Source organism: Pristiophorus japonicus, chromosome 3 (genome assembly GCF_044704955.1).
Source record: "Pristiophorus japonicus isolate sPriJap1 chromosome 3, sPriJap1.hap1, whole genome shotgun sequence".
Classification (NCBI taxonomy): domain Eukaryota; kingdom Metazoa; phylum Chordata; class Chondrichthyes; family Pristiophoridae; genus Pristiophorus; species Pristiophorus japonicus.
Window position 1 is genome coordinate 287,510,250 of NC_091979.1, and position 22,470 is coordinate 287,532,719.

Consider the following 22,470-nt stretch of genomic DNA (forward strand, 5'->3'; position numbering starts at 1 on the left):
CTTACCAAAAAGCTTAAAGATAAAAGAATCTAAGACAATACTGTCACTATATGATAACCATATCTTCTTCTCTCTCGCCCCCATCGTCTTCTCTTCTCCCCCCCATCTTCTCTCCCCCCATCTTCTCTCCCCCCCATCTTCTCTTCCCCCCCATCTTCTTCTCTTCTCCCCCCCATCTTCTCTCTCCCCCCCCCATCTTTTTCTCTCTCCCCCCCCCCCATCTTCTTCTCTTCCAGTCTTCTCCCTGGTGCTGCAGGTGAGTAGAAATAATTTTTTATTTATTAAGTGATTTTTAATTTTTTTTTAAATGTTTTATTTTTTAATTTATTTGGATTGATTTATTGGTTTATTTATCATTTATTATTGATGATGGCTCTTTATTTGTAAAAGTTAACTGTTTAGTGTTTGTTAACACCCGCCCCCTCCCCCCCCCATTCCCTATGCCTGATTTGTAACCTACGCCTGATTTTCTAAGTGTAGGCAAGGTTTTTCTGAGCGTACAAAAATCTACACTTACTCCATTCTAAGTTAGTTTGGAGTAAGTTTTCACTGCCTAAACTTTCAAAGCAGGCATAAGTGGCCGGACACGCCCACTTTTGAAAAAAAAATCTGTTTCAAACTGAAACTGTTCCAACTGACTAGAACTGGAGCAAACTAAATGCCGAGAATTGCAATTTCTAAGATACTCCATTCTAAACCAGTTGCTCCAAAAAAATAGGAGCAACTCAGGCCGAAACTTGACCGCATAGTAACAACTATGACTGTAAAATTATTTGCTTCAGTTTAGTAGAAGTAGTTTCAGATTATATAACAACATGACCTTGGCATGTTTAATTTTTGCCAAACTGTTGATCTGTAGTTCTTGACAAGGTGCTCACTGAGCACTGAGATTTGCTTGCTGCGATAAATGCTCCTTAAGTAGCTGTCTTAGACACAAAGATAGCAATTCGAGTTGAAATCGACCATAAATGTATTTTCACTCCAGGGGATTGTAAAGGTCATTTAACCTAAGATGCTTTAGGAGAACAACAAAGAGAAATGCATTTCCGTGGCAACTGATGTGATGTAACTTGTGCTGCAATCTTACTGGCCTGGATTTTTCTCCGTGCGGTGGGGCAGGGCTTCCATCCATCTGTATAACCCTGCCATAACCCTCATCCAATTTTTCAGGGGTGCAACCAATTTGTGATGCAGAGCAATTTTGGATCAGTATCCCCGCTCTTGACTGGCTCATCGACACTGGAAGGGAGGAAAATCCTTATCTGAGACAGCACAAACAAGACTGAAAAATGTTGGAAGAAGGAAAAGCTGTGGCCAGATTTCATACTGGCAGAAATTAGGGCAAGGTTGGAGCAGGAAGAACAGGAAGCCTCAGAAGAAGGTAGTTCTGGTGTTATTAAGGGAGATAGCTCAGGTTGTTAGTGCCTTCTCCACTATCTTACACAGTGCTAGAAAAGGTTTAGTGACCTCACAAAGTTGTCTAAAGTAAATGAAGACACGAGTATGCAGACATATCCTGAAACAATTTTACAAACATAGCTCACTTCTATGCCCACCATGCCCCCAATGTGTAAATCACAAAATGAAAAAGAGGACTTTTAATATTCACAAGGCACCACATGACCCACACCATTCCTTTCCAACAAACCATTGTGTCTTTTCCCAGTGGCTGAAATGTAGAGCTTTTAACAGAGGATAGCTGTTGGCCATCACCTGTAAACATTCTCAACACGAAGGGTTGGAGACACCTGGATGAATGGCAATGGTTTGCCAATAAGGCGCCTTTTTGTAATCACTTTCCAAAGGAAAAGGTTGCCCACAATCATCAGTGAAGAACATACGTGGGGTAAGAAGTCCTGTTCCAATGCACTTTGCATTTGAACGCAAGATCTGTGCCCAATGATCCACATAAAAAGTGATTGTAAGCGTCCTTGGCAGCCAAATGATCATCTTTCCACAACTTGGCCATCGGCATCTACCACCTGTCAGTTACTGTTGCCGCTTACAGCTTGACAACAGGATTGGCAGTGAAATATTCAGGGGGGGAAATTGCCTCGCGTCCTATGTGAGGCCGGTAATCCTCCGCGGCCGGGACTTTCAGTGCCTGGTGTGGAAGTCCCACCCCCACCACTGAATTGGGCTTACCGCCCCCTCAAAGGAAGCAAAGCGCAATCTCCGGCACTCCACTTCCTTTTGAAGGTGGGTCCCGGGGCATTTCTGGGGCAAAATGTTCAGCGCTACGAGGATGCTCCATGTAGCGCTGGTATGCTTCAACGTCCCCGCCTCTTCGATTAAGGCTGCATGGCCTCTGATGGCCACCACCTGGGCCACCAAGGCAGCATGCAACCAGACCAGCAGCCCGGCATCCAAGACAGAGTGCCAGGTTCCACGATGGCAGCTTAGATCATGCTAGGGCCGCCATTGTCGAGCCGACCTGAGAGTCGGCCAACAAAAAAAGATGGTGGTCCGGGGTGCTGGTGTTTTCCCCTTTAATCACCACCCCAAGAGCAGATGTCCGCCAGCTTCGTGCCCCACAAAGCTGGAGTTGACATCCGCCCACGCCAGCCTTGTGGTGAGGGGTCGCAGAACATACCGATAACGTCATTGCTGGTTGCATGGCGGCCCAGGGTGCTAACCACGGGTTGCAGCGCTACTGTGGCAGCATCTCTGCAACCTCCTGGGCAATTTTCCGAGAGGTGATAGCGCCCCATTCCCCCAGGCGAAAACTGTCTTGCGCTAACGGGGCTATATCCCCCCTCAGTCTTTTGTGGATGTATTGTGGTATGTCAACTCTGTGTTTTAGGGCTGTGCTTATGATGGCATCTGCACCATTACAATAATTTCACTCCTTGAGCAGTGGAGTTCTGAGTCATAAGAGGAGAAATTCAAATTACAGTTGGGGAAGAAAGGGCACCTTGGTTGCATGATGTAATTATTGTATATGTAGGCACTCTGTTAATGACTCCATGAGGCAGGGGTATGGTACTTAAACTATGAAGACTGTGAAGACTGCAGTGTGCAGGTAACCCTTAGGTCTCCAGCAGCAGCACCCTCTGGTGTACAGGTAAGGTGTGTACAGGGTGAAGGTACTTTCAGTGCTACAGTACATCATAACAATACAAGCATGCATGCATAACAACACTCCACCCTAAGCATTTTTCAAGTCCTTATTGCCATGACCTGGGGAGGTGATCAGTAGTGGGCTGTGGGAGGTTGTAGTGAGGGTTGTGTGGGTGCCAGATGTGATCCCTGTACTTGAGGCTGGTCTCTTACATTTCCCCCCCACCCCGTCACACACAGACGATGTGGGTGTCACTGTTGTGGGATCCCTCAGTGGGGGAGCCAGTGCAGCAGTGGGTAGGGTACATACTCTGTAGTGTGGGCAAGTGTGTGGTGGTGGGCAGGGCCACAGGACTGCGTGGGCTCCTTGTCCTCCATTTGTGATGAAAGCCTGGTCATCCCAGGGTTCGCCAGGAAAGCTGGAGGGTACTGGCCTCTTGCTCCTGATGTTGGCCCTGGTGGCCAGAAGGTGTAGGGCCGGCTTAGGTCAGGTTGCCAGTGGTGGTGGCTGTGCTGCCCATTGACCGCTGTCCCTGCAGTGGGTCTGCTCCCACTGGGTGTGTGTGAGCCCTTCCTGGGGCATCACATTTGTCCCAAAAGTCCAGGCTACATGGTCAGGTAGCCTGCTGGACCTGGGGGTCTCCCATGGGGGGATTCCTCTGGCATTTACATTGTCCCTGTAGAAACCAGTGGCCTTTAACTGTCTACTTCCTGTATACATGACACATTGGCTCCGATCATACATAGTCGAATCTACACTGTTATCTCTCTTTGCATTGTTACTTACAGCATTTACATCACTTTCTTGTATCTCGGTCTCTCCATACATGGTTACATTTGTCATTTTAAAACTTCTATCATCATCATTAAGCATTACAAATTTGTTCTTAATATTACTTACACAAGCATTCATTTCATTTTTCTCATCAGTTACTCCGGCATCACAATTCAATGTTATATTATCATACCTGCATTCGCTAACTGCATTTTTAACTTTAAAGTCCTTGTCATTTTTGGAGTGAAACTGTCTCTTTAAATTCTTTGGGTTACCGGTCTCCTTTTAAGGGGGCCTTCCAATCCGGTTCGCCGCTCGGTGCCACGTGTCGCTCCTCCAATGCTGCCCCTCGTGGTCTGGTCGCGGCCATTTTGATTTTAGGTTCTTCACCTCGTGGTGCGGCCGCCATCTTCTCGCTCTCCTCCAGGTAGGCTGTGGTGATCTTTTCCTTCTCAGGTTCAGCCACAGACGTTGGGAATCCATTTTTTTTGATGATATTCTTCCCTTGGAATTCTGGCACGGCCCGGAAGGTGAAGTCTGGACGTTCGGGTTTGGGTGATCTCGCCACGGTGTTGGGAAGTCGTTGATGCGCAGTCGAGCTGGACAGTAGTATTTCTAGGTGCAGCGATGGATCCAAGTTCGGGACTGCATGGGGCCCTGAGGCCGTCGTCACTTTGACTGACTTGGACCTGCTTCATCCAACTTCTTCCCAGCAGTGTTGGACCATCGCTGGCAACGATCCACAGGGGGAGTTTGTTCATCACGCCACCCTGGGAGACCTGGACGTCCACACTGCCAACCACTGGGACTTTACCTTTGGTGTAGGTGAGCAGCTTCGCCTGGACAGGAGAGAGTTTTGGTCGTTTGGCGGGATTTATCCAAAGTTTTTCAAAGGTCATCTGGCTCATCAAAGACTGGCTCGCCCCTGTGCCGATCTCCGTCGAAACTGGAACTCCGTTGATGTCTACTTCCATCTTCCACGGGGAGCTTTCGGTGGAGCAGGTATAAATTCCATACTCTTCTTCTAGGGATTAAGCAGCTTCGTCTTCATCTGTGTCGGAGCCCAAGTGATCAGCCAACTCTTCAGTGACGTGGTGAGTAAAGCTTTTTCTGCACATTCTCTGAAGGTGTCCTTTCGCGTTGCAGCCTTTGTAGGTATCGTCCTTGTAGTGGCACTGGTGGGCCCTGTGGTTTCCTCCACAGCGCCAGCACGGGACTAGCTGGTTGGCCACATGTGGCGGACTCAGGGTTGCGGGACTCGGGGCAGCATTTCTGCTTTTTGGAGTCGCCATTCGGTTCACTGCGCTCGTAAGTTTAGAGTCCTGGGTGTGGGTCATCATTCGCCTGGAGTCGCCGACCAAAATCATATAGGCCCGGCTCACTTTAATTACCTTCTGCAGGGTGACTGTGTGGCCGATTCCGATAACAAATATGTTCCTTAGTACTTCGTTAAGGTGGTTGCCAAAATCACACGGTGCAGCCAATCTTCTTAAATCTGCAACATACTGAGCAATTTCTCGGCCTTCAGGTTGCTGGTGAACTGGTGCCTGGCTATGAGGATGCTTTCTTTGGGTTTTAGTTGCTCTTGTATTAAGGTTACACGTTCCCCATAACTCTTGGTTGTTGTCTTCGCTGGGGCTAGCAAGTCCCTGACAAGGCAATGGATAGTGTGCCCACAACTGCTAAGCAGGATGGCCCTACGTTTGTTTGGTAGTGTAGCCGGTGTGTCCCCATCCAGGTCGTTGGCTATGAAGAAGTGTTCCAACCTTTCCACGAAGGCGTCCCAATCTTCCCCATCGGTGAATTGTTGAAAGTTGCTGAGATTCGACATGTTGTGCGTGTAGTTCGTGACCTCGTCACCAGTTATTGTGCATGTAGGCACTCTGTTAATGACTCCACGAGGCAGGGGTATGGTACTTAAACTGTGAAGACTGTAGTCCTTTATTTGCAGCTCCGAGAGTGAGGACACCAAGAGGTGAGCTCCCTTTTATACTGGGTCTCCAGCAGCAGCACCCTCTGGTGTACAGGTAAGGTGTGTACAGGGTGAAGGTACATTCAGTGTTACAGTACATCACAAGCATGCATACATAACAATAATATTCAAGCAGACTTGTAAATAGACAAGCATCCTACTCGCAGGAAACAGACTTAAGGCTGTTTACATATAGAAACTGGGTTCCTATGCTGATTGTAGGACCCCGATTGCATAATTCAATTACATTAAATGGAGTATGCGCCATGCACATACTAGCTGCACCAGGGAATGAGGAGGAAGAGGCCTCAAAAAGGTTATTTTTGTCGGACCAGTAGCAGCAGGTTTGCTCCTCTGGGCTCCACAGGAATAACATGGGCTGCTGCTGCCCCAGGCTCCTCCCCCTTCTCCCCTGTGATTGGCTTATCCTCCCAGATCTCTCTTCCTGCCGATATTGGATTGCCTGAGACAGTGAGCTGCAGTTGGATGGTCGTTTGGCAATCGCAGCTCGCTAGCGCCATGGCAACGAGGCCCGAACCTAAATTTGTTTTGAGCGTCATGCTCACATGAATGTATGGGTGGAGTTGCTGCACCACCAACTTGGGCTTGCTTCAAGTGGAAGTCCACTTTCTCCCCCATAGTGTCAAGTCAATGGTCTTTGTTACCTGTCAATAGCAACAGATAAATACAACAGATATGGATGCCATTCACCAAGCAATTTCCCTTGCATAAACTACTAGTCCCAAGAAGGCAAGATATAGCAAGGATAAGACGCCGGTACTGCCAGGGAATAAAAACAGAAAACATCTGTGGCAAGAAAAAACGAGTTAATGTTTCAGGTCAATGACCTTTAATCAGAATTGCCAGAGAAACTGGGACAGGTATTTGCCATATTCTTTGCACAATATTTAGCTGCATATTAATAGAATAGAAGCATTTCCTAGCAAGGTACATGCTTGCATTTTCTGAATTTAGAATTGTGCATTTGTGTGTGTAATATACATATACACACAAATATATCCATGTGCAAAAACGGTTAATAGCTTTTAGCACATCCCTTTTCAGTCCACTGCCAATTCTGACTCCCTTTTTATTACCAGACTTAAATGCAGTATTCAACAAAGTGGAATAAATAAAATAAGTTTATTGAGACATTGGACACCAGAAAAGTGGGTCATCACTAAATCTGGGCCACGTTACATGTCACATGTCAGATCGGTGCACTCCACTCTGCTGACAGCTGTCTCTTGACTGTATGTAAATCAAACCAATTTCAGCAGCCTTCACTTTGCATACAATTGAGTAATATCATTTAAATCCAATAACAGAAGCTACATATGAATTTTTAAAAATGAGTGCAGGATTATACTCGCTGATACTCTCCAGAGCCTACAACCAGAGATGTGAGCACTGAACATGCAATGATTAATTCTCAGCAGGTTTTGGACACCCTACTCCAACCCCAGCCTCTCCCTTCCAGGAAACTTTGTTTTTTGTCACTTGTTGATTGATTTTCCAGTATTTGGACTGCACATTCAGCCATTTCAAGCTCAGAACAATTAATTCTGGAAGGGTTAAATATTTTTGATATTAAAATAACGCAGCTGTTATAAGTTACAAGTAATTCTTTATTTTTGTACCATCAGCAGGTAAACCATAGCAATTGAACCACAGCAGAGTGTTGGTAATATTAATATAGAAATGATTATGCCAGTCACAGTTTTAAAATTTTCGACTGACCTAGCCTCAGCAGCATTTGGTGGGAAGAGAGTTCCAGATTTCGACTAGCCTTTGTATGAAGAAGTGTTTCGTGACATCACCTTTGAACAGCCGTGCTCTAATTTTAAGGTTATGCTCCCTTGTGCTGGACTCCCCTGCCTGAGGAAATAGTTTCTCTCCCTCTACCCTATCTCATCATTTAATCATCTTAAAGGCCTCAATTAGATCACCCCTTAATCTTCTGTACTCACTAGAGTACAAGCCTAGTTTACGTAACCTGTCCTCATAATTTAACCCTTTTAGCCCCGGTATAATTCTGGTGAATCTGCACTGCACCCCCTAAGGCCAATATACCCTTCCTGAGGTACAGTTCCCAGAACTGAACGCAGTACACCAGATGCAATCTAATATTTTGGGAGGCAAGTGATCTCATGCTGTGTGAACTGTGTTGCAATTTGGATAAAATAAAACTACTTTCACCCTTTTTTTGCGTGGGAGGAGTTTATTTTCCTATTACTAAGAAGACTAGTAGATTAGAAAGGCAGGATTCAGTCATAACAGCATTGTTTGCTTCAAGCTGGTTTATAATTTACATGGGGTAATGCACGAGAAGGATGACCATTTGCTGGAGTTCAAAATATTAAGAAATGCGAAACCCTCAGCTAGAATCAGCTAGCTTTATGTTGTTGATGTGAGTGTGGACCACCCTGTATGAGCACCTCTGTTTATGATTTGGTCTAGAGCTACAGAGCAGAACTCTCCCAAATCATTGGCTTCAAAATCATCTTTTGCACCTAGACTAATAACCAGGTGTTTTAAAGTTAAAAGAGCAGGCAGCATTAATTTAATTTTTAAATCTTTCTTATCATTATCCCTCTTACCGAAGAATGTGAAAATGAAAAGTGCAATGCATGGGACATCTAGCACGGCCTGTCTTTTAGCTCCACCTACATAATCCACTCAGTCTGCTTTCATCTCCCTCAGGCCTTATTGCAATTTTTTTTCATATTCTTTTCTTCTATTACATCACATCCAAAATGTTTATTGTGTATCAGACCATTGTCTATGCCAGTCCAAATAGCCTCGAGGAAGCCAATCAGGTTTGTGTGGAAATACTCAAGATACTTGGACAGTAACCAACATAAAAGGGACAGAATTTAAACATGAACAGTCACCCACCACTTTGACTAGAGATCAGTACCTAGAAACACAATCAACAGTTTTATTTCCCCCAAACATATTTCAAAGTGAAATTGGCTGGTATGTAGGTGTGGCCAGATGAGCTCAGATAGTAACTTTATAAGGCTTTCCAGAAATGCATAAATGCACAGCAGCAGAACCACTGACATAATCTTAACTCTCTAGTGACAGAGGCTAGAATGCTAAGTACTATTTTGGAAGAACACGCAAGGATTATGTATGGAAAGATTATCCTTATTCTCACTGTGCCCTTTTAATTATGCTATAAGTAAGAGTATCAAAGGATTGGAGGAAAGGTGGGCAAATGGAGCCGAGGTGCAGATCAGTTGTGATCTAATAGAATGCAGAACAGGTTCAAGAGGCTGAGTGGCCTAATTCTGATCCTGTCTTCATGTGTAGATTTCCAACAAGGGAGCATTCTGACATTGTCCTGATTATACCGAGGAAAGGTATTGTGCACTGATTTCAGATAGGTAGCATTGGTCACAAGATCACTAGCTCATTCACCGAGGAAAACCTACAGTCACCTACATTATAATATTCACTGTCTCCTAAATAACTCCAAGGAATTTTGTTTATAAAACAACGTGACTTCCCCTTCATCACCCACTACACTATGCCATACATGTTTGACATAAGCTTGGATATCCCTTTGCTAGAGCACTGTACAGACATCCTTCAAAGTATACTTATTGATTTAGCAATATAGTTGCAGATTTTGTTTGCTTTGCTAATTTTTAAACAAATGTTGTATTTGTTCCTGGGATGTGCCCTCGAGAAGGTGGTGGTGAGTTGCCTTCTTGAACTGCTGCAGTCCTTGTGGTCAAGGCACTTCCACAGTGCTGTTAGGGAAGGAGTTCCAGGATTTTGACCCAGCGACGATGAAGGAACAGCGATATACTTCCAAGTCAGGAACTTGAAGGTGGTGGTGTTTCCATGCACTTGCTGCCCGTGTCCTTCTGGGTGATATAGGTTGCCGATTTGGAAGGTGCTGCCGAAGAAGCCTTGGTGAGTTGCTGCAGTGCATCTTGTAGATGGTACACACTGTAGCCACGTACGTCGGTGATGGAGGGAGTGAATGTTTAAGGTAGTGGATGGGGTGCCAATCAAGCGGGCTGCTTTGTCCTGGATGGTGTCGAGCTTCTTGAGTGTTGTTGGAGCTGCACTCATCCAGGGCAAGTGGCAAGTCCATCACACTCCTGACTTGTGCCTTGTAGATGATGGAAAGGCTTTGGAGAGTCAGCTTCTGACCTGCTCTTGTTGCCATGGTGTTTATGTGGCTAGTCCAGTTAAGTTTCTGGTCAATGGTGACCCTCAGGATGTTGATGGTGGGGGATTCAGCGATGGTAATGCTGTTGAATGTCAAGGGGCGGTGGTTAGACTCTCGCTTGTTGGAGATAGTCATTGCCGGGCACTTGTTACTTGCCACATATCAACCCAAGCCTGAATGTCATCCAGGACTGCTCCATTATCTGAGGCGATGCGAATGACACTGAACACTGTGCAGTCATCAGCGAACATCTTCACTTCTGACTTTATGATGGAGGGAAGGTCATTGATGAAGCAGCTGAAGGTGGTTGGGCCTAGGACACTGCCCTGAGGAACTCCTGCAGCGATGTCCTGGGGCTGGGATGATTGACCTCCAACCATCACAACCATCTTCCTTTGCACTGCATGTTAATTATCGAGTCTACTGATATCCCAAGCTCTCTTTCAACTTCACTCATAACTATTTCTTTCACCACTCAGAGACTTTGCATGTCAGAATTTTTTTATCCAGTGACAGTAAATTAGACCTATCTATACTGAATTTGATCTGCCACTCCTCCTCCAATTTACAGATTCTATTGAGCTCCTTTTGTAGGTCCTTGTGTGCCAGATTACATTTTTAAATATTTATTCTTGGGGTGTGGGCACAGCTGGCAGGGTCAGCATTTATTGCCCATCTCAAATTGCCCTTGAGAAGGCGGTGGGCCTTCTTATTGAGCCATTGCCATCCATGGCCTTGCCCTCACAGTCATCGTGTTGCTAGTTCAGTTTGTACAGACACTTCTGTTGATAATGAAACCAGCTGCCACCTGAGTCAGGAGTAGGTAAATAATTAAAATTTGTATATGCTCAATTCAGAATGTAATACGATGAAACGGTTGTCAAGATGGCCCCAGTCAGCATTAACGGTCGATCGCTGCGCAATGCTTCTTCTGAAAAAATCTTGAACAAGAAGAGCCTTGCCTTCCAAGAAGGCCAGGTCTGGGCAACAATGAGACGTACACAAATCATTTTCCAAATGTCAGATTTGAGCAATGGGTGCGGATACATTAATTTATGGGCCACAAACCATTCATAATTATCCATTTAATCAAAAGATAGGAATTTCTTTTCAAATCCCATTAATAACAATTCAGTTTGTGAAACATAGAAACATAGAAACATAGAAAATAGGTGCAGGAGTAGGCCATTCGGCCCTTCTAGCCTGCACCGCCATTCAATGAGTTCATGGCTGAACATGCAACTTCAGTACCCCATTCCTGCTTTCTCACCATACCCCTTGATCCCCCTAGTAGTAAGGACTTCATCTAATTCCTTTTTGAATATATTTAGTGAATTGGCCTCAACAACTTTCTGTGGTAGAGAATTCCACAGGTTCACCACTCTCTGGGTGAAGAAATTCCTCCTCATCTCGGTCCTAAATGACTTCCCCTTATCCTTAGACTGTGTCCCCTGGTTCTGGACTTCCCCAACATTGGGAACATTCTTCCTGCATCTAACCTGTCTAACCCCGTCAGAATTTTAAACGTTTCTATGAGGTCCCTTCTCATTCTTCTGAACTCCAGTGAATACAAGCCCAGTTGATCCAGTCTTTCTTGATAGGTCAGTCCCGCCATCCCGGTAATCAGTCTGGTGAACCTTCGCTGCACTCCCTCAATAGCAAGAATGTCCTTCCTCAGGTTAGGAGACCAAAACTGTACACAATACTCCAGGTGTGGCCTCACCAAGGCCCTGTACAATTGTAGCAACACCTCCCTGCCCCTGTACTCGAATCCCCTCGCTATGAAGGCCAACATGCCATTTGCTTTCTTAACCGCCTGCTGTACCTGCATGCCAACCTTCAATGACTGATGTACCATGACACCCAGGTCTCTTTGCACCTCCCCTTTTCCTAATCTGTCACCATTCAGATAATAGTCTGTCTCTCTGTTTTTACCACCAAAGTGGATAACCTCACATTTATCCACATTATACTTCATCTGTCATGCATTTGCCCACTCACCTAACCTATCCAAGTCGCTCTGCAGCCTCATAGCATCCTCCTCGCAGCTCACACTGCCACCCAACTTAGTGTCATCCGCAAATTTGGAGATACAACATTTAATCCCCTCGTCTAAATCATTAATGTACAGTGTAAACAGCTGGGACCCCAGCACAGAACCTTGCGGTACCCCACTAGTCACTGCCTGCCATTCTGAAGGACAAAAAATGTAATTAAAGTATGGAATACATATATGATTGAGAATTGAGCAGTCTGTGATAGTAATGGAGAATTTATATCTAATTAATTTTATGATTTAGCACTCTTAGCATAGATGTTTACTTGACAATTTTCCATCCCATTAAATTAATGAGTGGAAAAGGTTGTGGGATGTGAGGACTTCCACAGCTCAATTCCCTATACGTGCTATTACTGTGTTAAGCTCCCTGCTGGGAGCACTAAATTATGAAATCTATGCCCACTGTTGTGGCAATCGGCCAGGAAGCCTAAAAGATGGGCCTCACAAACTTAGCAGTGGGACCAATGTCTGCTCAGTAAAACAGGCAGAAAACATGTTAATTTCTAGCCCATTGTGTGTGGGACACATACCCCACATCTCTGGAAACTGGACATACCCTTTTTGATCTTCTATTGACTGGGGTTCGGTAGTGTAGTGTTTATATTACTGGACAAATAATCTGGAGAACATCAGTTCAAATTCTACCCTGGCAGTTTGAGAATTTGAATTCAGTTTAAAAAAAACCAAACCTGTAAATAAAAAGTTGGTGGCAGTAAAAGTGGCCATGAAGCTGTCGGATTCCCTAATGCCCTTTAGGGAAGGAAACCAGCCGTCCTTACCCAGTCTGGCCTATATGTGACTCCAGGCCCACACCAATGTGGTTTGCTCTTAAGTGCCCGTTGAAGTAGCCTAGCAATCCACTCAGTTGCATCGCACTGCTTCAGTGGTTCAGGAAGAAGGCCCAACACCACCTTCGCAGGGTATCGAGGAGTGGCCAATAAATGCCTGCCTTGCCAGTGACATCCAAATCACAAGAATTAAAAAGATATAAACACATAGACTAACCTACACATATGCATACATATATGTATATATACACACAGACATGCACATACATATACACACAAACATATAAGCACACAAAAAATGCACATACATATAGAGTACACGCACGCACAGCTCTCCATTAATTAAAGAAAAAAGAAAAATTCTATTACTATCCATTTAAATACATGTCTACATGTGTCTACTAATTAGGATTGAATGAAACATTCAATAAACTAATCTGCTTTCAACTGGTCTTTGATCAATTATTTTGGGAATGTACGAGGCTCCAGAAAAGTTGCTTTAAGCAAAACCATCTTGAACATTCCCTTGTTAAACTAGTTTATCAAACAGCAGTTGCACAACCACAATTGTATGTTTTAAAAATAAAACTGCATTGCGGATCTAAAGATGCTCTAATTGGTTTTAGCTTGCCATTCATGCACCAAACATAAGAACATAAGAAATTGGAGCAGGAGTAGGCCATTTGGCCCCTCGAACCTGCTCCGTCATTCAATAATTTCATGGCTGATCTGATCATGGACTCAGTGCCATTTCTCCACACGCTCCCCATAACCTTTTACACCCTTATCGCTCAAAAATCTGTCTATCTCCGCCTTAAATATATTCAATGACCCAGCCTCCACAGCTCTCTGGGGCAGAGAATTCCACAGATTTACAACCCTTTGAGAGAAGAAATTCCTCCTTATTTCAGTTTTAAATTGGCAGCCTCTTATTCTAAGACTATGGGTTAGAACCTGCACTTTTTTTTACATTTCTAACGCCCACTTAACGCCCATTTTACCGCTGAAATGACATATAACACCCAGATATCATCCATTTAGGCACAAAATGCAAACTGACCCCCACTTTAAGGAAACATCACCGAGCGTTAATTTCCCCATGTGCTTAACGGCGGTAAAAAATATTACTGCCCGCCCACTTTTTTGGGGTGGAATCATCAGAATGGGCGAAATCAACGCCCAGAATATCGCCCAGTGTTAATTTCCGCACTGATTTAACACCGAAATTCAATAATACCGCCCGCCCACTTTTTTTTGTCGCGAAGAGCATATTTACCGAAACTAACACCCAGCAGATCGCCCAACATCAATTTCACCACCTCGCACACATATCGCCCACAATATCGCTCGCCCAAAAAAACGCCCACACAAAGTGGAACTGTTCTGAACGAACGCCAGCGGTGTGGCTGGCATTTTTAAAATCCCACTCTTACATGAGGAGCTAATATCTGAACAATTTGCCTGAAAGAGCGTTGAAGTGAGTGACAACGCTGACACACTGCTGTACGTGTGCAGCTCAATATCAATGGTCCCCATCACCTTGGTGCCAGTTGAAGTTTACATTGATTGATGTTAAGTTGTATTTAACCCTTTCATGTTAAGGAATCACCAGTGTGTAACGGTGCAGCTATCTGAGACAATGCGCAACAAGGTCATCTTCAATAACAAAAATGTTAAACCAACATTGGTCTGAAATCATAAGCATCACAGGCAATAACACCCAACCCCCATCCACACCCCACTTTTTCCACCATTGGCATAAATCACATGTTCAACATGTCCAGCAACACAGAATACAAAGGCAGAACAGGAGTGTGGTCCCCAATCCCCATACATTGCAACAAATTGCATACGCCCAGAGGAAGATATAACACAGCCATCACCTGCGGACATGCGCCTCACTTCCCTTCCCCCCCTCTCCTTCTTCTCTCCACCTCTACCCCTTCTCCTCCTCGCTCCACGGCGCCTGACCGAGGAGCTCCTCAGCCGGTGCCTCATTGGAGGGGATGAAGGCAGATGCGGTCGTTGTACGGGTACGGGAGCAGGGGGTACCAAGGGGGCAACATCCTTTGATGCAGAAGCACGATTTTGGTCTTTGCTCTCATCTGTCGTTCGCAGTGGTGGTGCGGAACCTAGGGATGGAGTGCCGCGCTCGCGGACCACTGGGAGGCCTGTGCCAGCAGTGTTCCTGGCTATCACATCCAGGGACTCTGCCATCCGTGGAATGTACTTGGTCATGGTGCCGGAGATGGTGGCCAGCTGTCGGGATATGCCCCCCAATGCTTCGATGAGCTGGTCACTGTTATGTATGGAAAAAGGGTCAGACTGAACACTGTAAGCTCAAAGTGTGACCGTAGTCTTTTATTGCAGGTCTCCAGAATGCCTCTCCAACCTGTGAGGCCTCCTTAAATACCTGTGCTCCCAAAGGATTGTTGGATCCCTTGGGACTCCAGGGGATGAGCCCTCTGGTGGCTGTACAGAGTAAATACAAGTTTACATATATAACAGTCACCAATGTCTACAGTCCTCCTGGACAAATGTACGATCTCTCCGCTGTCATGTGGCGCTTGTGGAACAGACCTGCCGCGTCCACGGGATCTCCGCAGGGTCAATGCGGTCCTAGGGACAAATGGGTGGGTGCCCTGTGGCAAGGTGCTTGGGGCCGGTACCTCCAGAGTGGAGGCGGGAATGACCAGAGGACCACTAGATGGCCTTGGAGTGGAATTGCTTCTGGAGCGTGGCAATGCAGGTTCCTCGAAGTCCGCGCTCACATCCATGGAGAACAGATCCAGCAGATTGGCGGGTGAGAATCTGACATCCTCAGCAGCAGATGTAGGATCGTCCGCCGGCTCCGGCCCCGCACCCTCACCTCTGGCCTCTGTGGTCTTGCCTTGGGATGTGCTGCTGGCTGAGCTGCAAAATACAAATGAGGTTATTAGAGGAGAAGGGGGTGCGAGGGTGACAAGGTGAGTCCAGCGCTATACACAGCATATGCACAACAAAAGTACCACCGCTATCAAAATCATCGCAGACATCACATTTCATGACCATCAACACATTTGCATTCCAATGATTTTCATTAGGCCATCATTATTTCTAGGACAATTTTAGAAATTATCCATCATATATGATTGTTTGGATATGCGTGGCTGTGGCATATATTGACATTACATCACGCAATGGTGTAAGCTTTACTCATGTGACATCATTTCAGGGACTGCAGATGTGTCCGTGGCTGTCCAGGGGTGCTTCCCCATGAGTGCGAGCACACGTTCTTCCATCTCAGTGATGTTGCTGGGGACTGGTGGCCCCCCACCCGTTCGCCTCTGCTCGGACCTCATCGTCGATAACTTCTTCTGTAAAAGGTGACAGGACGACATGGCATGAGATCATTGCTTGATATCATTGCGAGGTACTGTCACAGAGACTGATACAACACATAACCGACAGATGTAATCATGATTATTATGATAATTATCATTCTTTACTTAAAGACATACACCGTGACTGCAGGCTTTGACTACAACATTTCTGGTAAATGTGAAAGACCTCACATCTGCTGATAGTCACTCATGACTGTTACAAATCAAATTATATAAATACATAAGTACATGTAAATCAATGTAATACTTACTCTTGCGGATCCCACAAGGTCGTTCCATCGTTTGCAGCATTGGTTGCCTTCACGCACCTCGTGGGTCACCGACGAGACTACCTCTGCTATCTCGGTCCATATCCTCTGGTATGCCTTTGGGGTGGGCTTCCCACGCCCACCCTGTGTCAAATCACCCCAGCGTAACGCGACCTTCTGCAGGAGGGAGGCATTTGCCTTGTCCGAGAACCTCCTGGCTCTTTTACGCCCTCCAATATGCTCCTCTCCCACCTCACTGCTCTCTCCAGCATCAGTCTCCACAGCGTGCTGTGATGCCTCCTCCTCTCTCTCCATTATAGGCCAAATTCGGTCAAATATGTGGCTGGTAACAGCTACTTGTTGTTTGCCTACTTGCTGTGAAGCTCTAAAGTCTCCCTCCTTCCTCCCAAAGCAGCCACACCACACCCAGACATGCCTTCAGCCCCTCTGAGCTCCCTCTCTCTCTGTCTCCTCTTCTGCACATGTCATGATGACCCTTGACCTCCAGAATCACATGAATCGAGCGTTGCCATGCCGTTGTTAAGGATGGCCACACTTTATGGCAGAAGGTCAAACAAATTTTACTCTACTGCCCATTTTATATCGCTCACGGTAGCGCCCATTTTCAAAAGTGGAAACTAGGTGCTTTGAGAATGGGCTAGAAGCCTTCGATTTGAACCTTTTTTAACGCCCACAATAACCACAAAAATGCAGGTTCTAGCCTTATTTCCCCTAGTTTTAGTTTTAGCCCTTTTAAAAGTTAGCCTCTCACAGGAAAAAAGAATCTTTTGAATTTGAGTAGATATTCATAGGTGAAATTCATTATCGCCCCGTTTGGGGGCGGTAACCTTTGAAAGCTGGGAAACTTAATGTCAGATGCTAATGCGTCCTAGCTTTCAAAAAATTGGCTTTAGTGCTCCAGGAAGGAAGTAGAGCACTAAATCAACTACTCCACTTCCTTCTTGGAATGCTAAAGGACACAGGTGGGGCGGAAATCCCAGTAGCGTTGCACACTGCGCCGTGTAGCACTGCTGTGTTCAAAGGGCCCTTCCCTCTCTTAAAGAGAAGGGCCATCTCTACAGGCTCTACAATTTAAAAGTCACCTACCTGGACCACCAAGGCCGTGATGATCCCATGTGACCAGCCCGGCACACAGGCAGAGTGCCGGTCTGAACGATTGCAGGCAGAAACCCACGAAGTAAACAGCAACAACACAGGTATGTTTTTGTTTTGACTTACCTCAGCCACCTCGCCTTTACTCATGACCCCGGTAGCAGCTGGCTGCCACAACGGTCCACACCTCCTGCAACTGCCGGTGTTTTCGTCTGGCATGGCTGCTGGGGGCGGAAGTGAATTTCGAGTTTGGGGGGCTAACGAGGCGATGCGCACAGTGATGATGTCACGATCTTCGGGCGCAAGAGATCGGGGCGCAACACCGTAGCGCCACCGCTAAACTCCTGCCCAATATGGCGGGAGTTAATGTCAGCGCCGTGCCCATTTGCAAAGGCATCTGCGCCCCGTTAGCACCCCCTGGCGGTGCTAATGGGAGGTGCAACTGTACCCAATTTCTCCCCATATTGTTTCATTAATTATTTTTAAATGAAAGACTGAAACAAGACTTCGTATATGTTTCCATACTAATTAACTGTTTCTTCCTTTAAGGTGATATGTTCTTCTCCCCCCTGCCTCGTCAAGGATTTAGTTTCCTATATCTTTGCCACTAACTAGGCTGGACCTCTGCCAGTGCTCTCTCAAGCAAGTTGTTTCGAGCCACGGAAAAAATGACCCATTGATGAAACTTGTAAATGACACAGTCCTGTGTCCCCATTGGAAGATTCTGCAGCCTGTGCTGCCATCTCCTGCTGAGCACAGCTCACAACACAAAATGGAGCAGAATGGGTGGCAGAATTTGTTGTCTCCCACTCTTTAGTGATACGCATTATTGGCCCAACGGGACAGCCATCGTTGCTGCAATGCTCAAAGCTATCAAACTACACAAGTTTATTTTTTAAACTGATGAGGCACAAAGACTTTCAGAATTTGTATGAATTGAGCAGCTGGATGAACAAGCCATTACAGACTACAAAAGCTAGTTGCAACATGCCTTTACATAGAAACATAGAAACATAGAAAATAGGTGCAGGAGTAGGCCATTCGGCCCTTCTAGCCTGCACCGCCATTCAATGAGTTCATGGCTGAACATGCAACTTCAGTACCCCATTCCTGCTTTCTCACCATACCCCTTGATTCCCCTAGTAGTAAGGACTTCATCTAACTCCTTTTTGAATATATTTAGTGAATTGGCCTCAACAACTTTCTGTGGTAGAGAATTCCACAGGTTCACCACTCTCTGGGTGAAGAAATTCCTCCTCATCTCGGTCCTAAATGGCTTCCCCCTTATCCTTAGACTGTGTCCCCTGGTTCTGGACTTCCCCAACATTGGGAACGTTCTTCCTGCATCTAACCTGTCTAACCCCGTCAGAATTTTAAACGTTTCTATGAGGTCCCCTCTCATTCTTCTGAACTCCAGTGAATACAAGCCCAGTTGATCCAGTCTTTCTTGATAGGTCAGTCCCGCCATCCCGGGAATCAGTCTGGTGAACCTTCGCTGCACTCCCTCAATAGCAAGAATGTCCTTCCTCAGGTTAGGAGACCAAAACTGTACACAATACTCCAGGTGTGGCCTCACCAAGGCCCTGTACAATTGTACAGCTGAGTGCTTCTGGGGCGAGGCACAATTTGAAGATTTCAGAAACTACCTGTGCAATTATTTATTAAAGGGGTTCTGTTGGGGCAAAGTGATGCAGACAACATGTCCACTAGCAGAGGTGCACAATGGTGGATGCAACAATTTCATCACATCACTGATCATTTCTGTGCTTAAATCATGACAGCTGAAAAACTAAATGTGTTGCATTGCCAGTGGCCAGAATTGACTCTGCCCCAAAATGCCTAAAAGATGATCATGATATTTTTTTTAAAGTCTGTGTTAACTGGCCAGTTTGAGCGCTTTGCATAAAAACAGTTATCCGATGTGGCATATGTCAAATCACAGAATGATCAACTTCTCATCTAAAAATACCCTTATGAGTGACTACACTCGCAGTGGTAGGTTTAGTGAGCATCTGATATATTCCTTTAAATTCCATTAATCCTGATTTGTGTCTCCATTGTCCCTATCCAAGCGTAAACTAGAGGTGATCCAAAACTCTGCTGCCCATGTCCTAACTCACATCATGTCCCACTCACCCATCACCCCTGCGCTCGCTGACCTACATTAAGCAACACTTTGATTTCAAAATTCTCATCTTTATTTTCAAATCTCTCCATGGTCTCGCCCCTCCCTATCTCTATAATCTCCTCCAGTCCCACAACCCCCCAAGGTATCTGCACTGCTCCAATTCTGCCCTCCTGATCATCCCTAATTATAATCGCTCAACCATTGGTGGCTGTACCTTCTGTTGCCTAGGCCCCAAGCTCTGGAACTCCCTACCTAAACTTCTCCACTTCTCCATCTCTCCTTCCTCCCTCAAGATGCTCCTTAAAACATACCTCTTTAACCAAGCTAATTTCTACTTACGCAGCCCAGTGTCAATTTTTTATCGCACAATACTCCTGTGAAGCGCCTTGAGACATTTCACTATGTTAAAGGCTCTATATAAATACAAGTTGTTGTTGTTGTAATAATTATTTGTTATCTGCTGTTGCTCCATCTCTGATGATAATGTTTATTTTTCCTTTTAACTGTGTTTGTATCTCTGCTGAACTGGTCCTATTGGTTTTTCAGCTCTGCTGGCTTCGAGCTAGCAGCTGCTGGTTCACTTGTTCTACCGGTTTTCAACTTTGCTGGTCGCTGGCTGTGATTTCACTTTTTCTCTGCTGCTTTGATCTACGGCAGCAGATGAACTTGCCATCATCTTCTGCACAGCTACCAACTCTTTCCTACGGCACAACCTCGAATTCTCTACACTTCAAATAGCTTCTGGATTGCACTCGCCTGCTTTGGACAGTGGTTTGTCGATGCTCTGTGCTGGCCCCATCCTGCTTATGTCGGTTTTGACATTCCATGGGACCTCTGACTTTGACCCTGGTCTCCCTACTATTGTATCCCATTAACTATTATATTGAAACAGGCCTTTGTACCTGAGCTTTTCTCCTGTGTCCATTCGCACGCGCACTTTGGCTGCCGCTGCGGACCCAATTCAGTCAATACTTATCCACTTTTTCCCCCTCTTTCCTTTTCTAGTTATCCCTCTCTGACTGCTCTCTCCTGTCGTCGTGCCTTCTTTCATCTCTCCATTCATGGTTACTCTGCCTTCCCAAATCCCCACCCCAATCTTTCTCCAATGCCTCTCCACCGTCATCCAGCTGGATGGGAGTGCACTTGCCTGGTTCCATTCTTAACTATTTAGTCGTAGCTAGAGAATCACCTGCAATGGCTTCTCTTCCCGCTCCCACATCGTTACCTCTGGTGTCCCCCAAGGATCTATCCTTGGTCCCTTCCTATTTCTCATCTACATGTTGCCCCTTGGCGACAGCATCTGAAAACACAGCATCAGTTTCCACATGTATGCTGATGACACCCAGTTCTACCTCAATACCACTTCTCTCGACCCCTCCATTGTCCCTAAATTGTCAGACTACTTGTCTGACATCCAGTTCTGGATGAGCAGATTTTCTCTAATTAAATATTGGGAAGACCGAAGCCATTGATTTTGGTCCCTGCCAGAAAATCCGTTCCCTAGTCATTGACTCCATCCTGCTCCCCAACTTCTGTCTGAGGCTGAACCACACTGTTCGCAACCTTGGTGTCATATTTAACGTTGAAGTGAGCTTTCGACCACATATCCGCAGCATAACTAACATTGTCTATTTCCACCTCCCTGCCTAAACCTCTTCGCCTCTCCACCTCTCTTTCCTCCTTTAAGACGTTCCTTAAAACCTATCTCTTTGACCAAGCTTTTGTTCACCTGCCCTAATTTCTCCTTACGTGACTCGGTGTCAAATAATCCTGTGAAGCGCCTTGGGATGTTTCACTACGTTAAAGGTGCTATATAAATATAAGTTATTGTTGAATATTCAGGTGCTAGAATATGATACGACATGTCATTATTTCAATGCTGTGCCTCTAGTCCTTCACTACACTTGTTCTTTGCTCTATTATCTTCATGGCTAAAAGTCCAGTTGACACTTGTATTAATGAATCAATTTTTAATAATTGAAGTTGGAGATGTAACAATTCAGCACACATCCTGCATCATATTCAATAATTTGAATCAATTAAAAGGGAGCTCGAAAAATACTTAAAAGAAAACAAAGAAAGGACTTGCATTTATATTGTGCCTTTCATGACCTCAGGATGCCCTAAAGCATTTTGAAGCCAATTAAATCATTTTAAAGTATCGTCACTTTTGTAATGAATAGAAGCACCGAAGTCCATTTGCACACAGCAAGGTCTCACAAACAGCAGTGAGAGAATGGCAGATAGTCTGGCACAGACCTTGCGGGGTCGATGACGACGTGCATACTCCGTTGTAAGCCACATAAAAGGCCCGGCATGTTTCGGGTTTCCGCATGAATGAAAACTCAGAACTTGCGATCTGTCATGGTTCACCTCGACAGATCATACCAGCCGACCCACAAATCACTTTCATGGTGCAGAGTTGGGCTATTTGCGTAGGGGTTGATTTCACCAGTGTAAGGGTTAATATAAATGTTACATTTTTTTAAAAAGTCATTCACAAATATTTAACATTAGTTTGGCCCGGATTAAAATATTTAAATTTATTTTTCATTTTTTTTAAAATGTAATTTTTATTGTAAATGCTTCATTAAAGGGACTTTTAATTAAATGTGAAAATGGGAACATTTATTTTTATTTCAGTTGTGTAAATTATTTAATTATTTGGGGATTCCTCAAATGCTAACAGGGATCTCGTTTTTAAATAGAATCACCATTAGCATATGAGGAATCCTCCTTTCTGATCGGAGGATTT